Here is a 5,921-nt window from a genome sequence, read left to right as displayed (position 1 = left end):
TGATGTCTGCACCTATCACCTGAGACTTTTGGCTCTGTGGTGCTTAGTGGGAAGCCAGGGGATTTAGGAACTGTGTATGCAAGCCACTTTACCTATTTCCTAACTTGTAAAAGGAGGAGATAAATATTATGCCTGTTGGTTAGGCTTATTGTGACAATCAGAGGAGGTAATGTTTGCTTTGGTGATGTACACACACAGGACTTTGTTAATAGGGATTCTAGATAAGGATGCTGTCCACCCATGTCCTTTGGTAAATCACTGGAATAGCTTGGTCAGCTAGGAGAAAGGAGGACATTCTAGAGGAGGATAAAAATAGTGTCTTGCAGTCTTCACTGGAAAGAAGTCCCTTTTAAGATTAACTTAATTTCTTCCTGTCTAGGCTGGAAGCATGAGACGGAGACCAGTTGCTCATCACTGTCTAAACCACATTGTTTCATCCACTTAAACTCTCTTAAGTCTTCAAAGTCCTGTCTTAAATTTATAGCTCTTCCTCTAATATTCGCTACTGCGAAATTTTATGTGGTGGTTCAGAGGAAAGGTAGATTGTCACTTTTCCTTGTGTCCTGCTCCTCAGTTGGATTTCCAGAAGACTTTGGAATGGGAACATGTTTCAAGACACTGAGCTCCTCTTCCAGGGGGAATGCCCCTGGAAGACTTAGGGTATTCTGGTCTGAGAAAAGGAGGCTGCCTAGAAAACCTGGTTGCTGGAAGGTACTGCAGAGGTTTGGCTTCATGCTTTCAGACTCTCTTCTGCCAGTGGGGAAAGTGGGGTTCTTCTGAAAGCAGGGAATACCCCAGGGGTCAAGAGAAGAGGTTAATAATAAGACTGGGGATGACACTGAGGAGCCAGGGAGGCCTGGAGTGCTGTGTTGCCAAGCGCGCTGGCTTTTGTCAGGAACTCGGTCATAGAGAGCCTTACCAGTGCCTCTGGTCTTGTAATTTCCCCACTGTCAAGCTCTCCCAGAAGCTGGAAGGAGTGGAAGGAGTGGCAAAATGTACACGATGGTATGAAGAGCAGCTCCTGGGGCCACAAGGACAGCAGCCATCCACTATGGTAAACACTGAGTTCACCTGGGCACTGGCTTAGTTAAGCATCAGCCTCACTTTCATCTCAGTGTGGTGGTGCACTCTAAGTCCAAGTTCATCTTTCTGTGCATCTAAGTTCATCGAAGTTCATCTTTCTGTGCATTCTGAGGCATCACTGCTTTTATATTTGCATTGGAATTTCAGTTCACTAAGCATTTTCAAATCCATTATCTTTTTCAATCCCTTCAATAGCATCGAGAAGAAGGTGGGCAGGTATTCTTCTCTCCATCTGAGTAATGAAAAACGGAGGCTCAGAAAAGTTAAAAGCCCTGGGAGAGAAGGCTAGTGAGGGACTGTAAAGCTTATAGATAAAGGGCTGGTTTTCTCCTGATTCCTGCCTGAGGATTACCCCCATAATATATTAACAAAAGCCATGAAATTGCAGCCATGGACACCTCTCCTTCATGCCCATGTACTCACTGACAAAAAACTCCTTGAGCTCAGGAACTCAGTGTGTAAGCATTGAACAGGAACAGTACTTTATTGAGATGTAATTTATACACATAATCTTACTTTTATGTCTCTTTGCCATGTGTACATCCCACATGCTCATAACCCAGAAATAGATGTAGAACCTCTGCCTCAAGAGGTTCTCCTGTGCCCCTTTCCAATCAGTCCTTCTACCCTAGAGGTAACCCATGTTCCAGTATTTATCACCAGTAATTGCTTTTGAATTTTATCTGTGTGGAGTCACATTGTTTGTACAGAGGCCAAATCCCCAGAGTCTGGCACAGTTTCTGCAGTGTCTGGCACATGGCAGGTATACTATGTGAAAGAAAGCTTAGAAAAGAATGTTGGACCCCACTGGGAAGCAGGCTGTAGGTGGTCAGTGACCTGTCCAGGGCAAGAGGCCAGGAAAACCATGGATGCTGGGCTGGCCCAGGCTCCCTGATCCTGATTGGAAACTCTCAGCAGTGCACCTCCAGCTTCTCTTTGGGCTGCCTTTAGTCAAGTTGGTCTCATATCCTGGGCAGGTAGTGCCCCCTGCAGCCTGAGGGCCTGACCCTACTCCTCTCTTCTGTAGGGCTACAGGATCATGCAGGCCTGAAGCCCCAGTGCAGTGACTGTCTGGCACCAATTAGGGGCCTGTGAAACAAGAGAAGTCACCTGCCATCTTATTTTCCTTTGAAAAGAGGTTTTCCTAAACTTTGGGGACTTTCCCTCCCTAGAATAAACAGAGCAAGGGCATGAGAGACCTTTTTGGTGGAGCACTGCTGCCCCCAGGTGGGTGGCTTGGGACATTACCACAAAACAAGATATAAAGCCTGGTGTTTTTCAGGTCTCTGCTTATTTGCCTCCTCTCTTGTAGTTAGTGTCCTGGTCTCCTGGTCCCGGAGGAGCAGAGGTCCACAGGGCCATTGCCTGTACTTCAGTCTCAACTTGGAATGGAGGCAAGCGAAGGTGGGGCCCCTGGGGGACAATGCCCTTCAGAGAACCAGCCCAGTTGTGAGTGTGGTCAGAGGTATCCCCTCACATCCCTCCTGCCCAGGGGAGGATGGGCTGGACATAAGCTTTGTAAATCTGTCCTTGACTAAGTGTCTGAAAAGGTTTGATCTTGGGGTGGCAGAGATGGGTGAGGGAGGCTTCTCAGCAGTGGGGGACAGCACCTCCCCCACTGCTGTGGGGGTGTGGGTGTGAGTGCTAGTCAGCAGAGGGGCCTGCCAGCCCCGCCCAATGTGGTTTGGTAGCCTTCTTATTGCACCTGTGGTTGGGGGTAGTGTAACGGCCCAGCCTGCCTCCTCCTGGCACGTGGCTTGGGGAGATGTTATCTCTAACTCTGTATTTTTAACTTTTCTTTCCAGAGGATGTGGCTTCTGTGGGCAGGCTTCAAAGGGTGCCCTATTTGCCCCTGTCAGCAACCATAACGTCATGGAAATGGGAGGGGGCTGCCCAGCCCCAAACACCTGGAGGGAAGTGGGAGCCTTTTTCCACTTCCTGTTCTACTTCTGGCTACTGACTCAATGTCTGACCTGTTTATTAATTTCAAAATGCAGTTTTCTGTGTGATGCTCAGAGGAAACCCTATGTATGTGTGTGTCTGTGTGGAGGAGGCCTGTAGGCTGCCTTGTTGCCCAAGTGGCCTCTACACAGAGGGAAGGCACTGGCTGTCCTGCAGCCCTCCCAACCCCCTACCTCCTGCAGCAATTAGTATGTTTATTAGCAGGAAGGATGGCTCCGGGTCTCAGTGTGGCTCACTTCACCTTCTTCCCCCATGTTACATGAGGAGGTGGACTGGAGACTGGGTTTAGGGTGGGTCATGTGGAGAAGCTGAAGTGGATCAGTGAAGTGACATTGGGCCCTGGACCTTAGTGTGGTCACATGTGACTGGAGCTCAGACTCCCGAGAGCCTGTGTGCTTCCCAGAGTTACTTCTCCAGGCTTTGTTGGGTGGATGAATGCCTGGCTGGGGCTGTCCTGGCCCTTGGCCACCACTCAGGTTTTTAAATTTTTTTTATTTTTTAATGTGTCTCGTCAAGTTACTCTTGGCACCCAGTAAAACTGTGAAACAGTGGTTTACCTGGCCACCTCCTCTCTGAATCCCCACTTTCTCCTATACTCCCCAACCCTCAAATTCTGCTTCCTACCCAGTGCCTAATGGTGCTAATAATTCATTTGTTTATTTGGTGGCATCTGCTGTGTGCCAGGCACAGTGCTAACCACTGGGGACACACCATTACCAAGGCACTCTTCCTACCACAAGGGGAGGATGGGCTGGACATAAGCTTTGTAAGTCTGCTGGAATTCTTTGCTAAGATGTTACTTAATCTTAATAAGGTGATATTAGGGTTTTACATGTGACCTGGAGGAGTTCAAGTTTATGGGAGACACACACAAAAGTCCTTTAAGACTCGGGTGGCTGCCTGTCTAATGGTAGGTAATAGCAAGGGGGCCGCTCTGTGGGAATTGAAGACTCTGGATGCTCCTGAAGCACAACCTTATTTAATCTGCATTTTTCCTGACTGGGCTTTGACTCCAGTTGCTCTAAGAGGGCAGATCTCTGAGGGAAGTTGCAGACAACACTCCATAGACTTAGGCCTGTATCATGAGGTCATTTGGGCCCATTTATCTGCCTCCAATGCTGACCTTTGGGGTAGTGGGGCATCTTTCCAGAGAAATCCATTCTGTAGCTGGCCCTGATAACATGTTCTTTGCTGAGTTGTCAGCCTTGTTTCCATGAGGTTGGGTTCAAGCTGGTCAGTCTGCAGCTGTAGCCCAAGGTCCTGGCTCATAGGGCCTGGGGCTCTGACCATGCTTCCAGTTTTCCTCAGCTGCCTTTTCCCTTCAGGCTAAACAATGCCCACTTCTTACATTTGGGCCCTCCATACTGAGGGACCCTGCAATGGTTGTACTAGGCCCAGAGCTGACCCTTCTGGTGGGTACAGGAACCCTTATTGTGGGCCTCTCCACAGGCCACTTCAATGCTCCTAGATATCCCAGGTGGTGCCTGTAGCTTGACATGAGAACAGAGTGGTCAAAGGTGGATGGAGTTTCTGCCCATGCCCCAACACTTGCTGACCCTTTATCGATTGCTCCTCATCTACCTCTCTGACCTCAGCCCTTTGCTGGCTTTAGGCTTAACAGCCTCAGATGTGAGGGCAGGTTCTTGCTGAGACCAAGGAACCCTGGATTTTAGATGGAAACTTTTCAGGCTTTGGAGTTCATCCTGCTTTCTAGATGGCCTGCTTGGAGCCTCTGCTGAATCACCTTGTGTTGGTCCTCGGGTTCTCCAGGGTTCCAGTGACTACTGGGCCCTGCCATTTGAGGGCAGTGAGCTGGCATGGCTCTACAGGCTCCCATAGGCCTTCTTTATAGCTTGCACCTTCTCCATGTTTCAAGGAGGCCTCTGTCTTTGGCCCTTTCACTCTCTGACAGGCTTCTAATCCCTACCCAGAGCTCTCAAATTCCCTTCAGCCACAGAGTAATGGGACCCAACTCTCAAGAGTGGACCTGCCTCCCCAACCACCACCTTTCTTTGTTGGGATCTTTTTTATGCAGAATAAAGTGAATTGCCACTTGGGAGGTGGGGAGGGAAGATGAACTAATTTGTCCTAAGTTTTTAAAGGTTGATAAAGGCTTGCTCTACTAACCCTCCCAGGGGCATTTTCATTTAATAAGGGGAAGAGAATGCTTTAATTAAAAGAAATTCCCAGTGGTAGAATCTCTGGCATTGTGTCAGACACTCCAGGAGACAGTTTTAAGGAAAGCTCAAGAAGCCTCAAGTACCCTGCAGGTGGCAAATCCCTCATGGGAAAAGTAGTACCCATCCTCCCAAGTGTGAGAGTGACCTGCTATGATGACATTTCCTGAGTACATCCCTTTAGTAATCTTTAAGGGATTCTATTTAGGCTGGAGATGAGACAGATTAGGAAGAACTGGGGATTCTGTTACTACCCTGAGTAGGGCTAACCAGGGATGCTGGTTCTTAGTTCTATAGGGGTTACAGAATCAGAGATGCATGGAGCTTCAGGTAACCTCTGGTCCCACCCGACATTTTATAGGGGATGACCCTGAAGCTCACAGAGGGGAGTTCATGCCCCAGGTCACCTCTTAAAGCTCCATTCCTATGAAAAGAAGCAGATCTGAATTGCAGCTGAATTTTCAGCTGGTGTGGACAGAGCTACCCAGGTGAACCATATAGCCATTTGAGGAAGGAACACCCTCCCACTCTGGGAATGAGTGAGCACTTCCCTTTGGTCTTGGTTGAGTAGCTGTTGGGTGGATGGCTGAGTGGTCTCTGAGGTGTGTTCCCATCAGCATCCCCAACTCTGGGGAAAGGTTCTCTGGAGTAGTATGCTATGGGGCTCCAGGGAATCCTATTTCTTATCCTTGAGGTTGG

Source organism: Marmota monax, unplaced genomic scaffold (genome assembly GCF_021218885.2).
Source record: "Marmota monax isolate L192 unplaced genomic scaffold, Marmota_monax_Labrador192_F-V1.1 WCK01_AAM20220418_F8-fsc00079, whole genome shotgun sequence".
In the NCBI taxonomy this organism is placed as follows: Eukaryota; Metazoa; Chordata; class Mammalia; order Rodentia; family Sciuridae; genus Marmota; species Marmota monax.
This window is presented reverse-complemented; position numbering follows the sequence as displayed.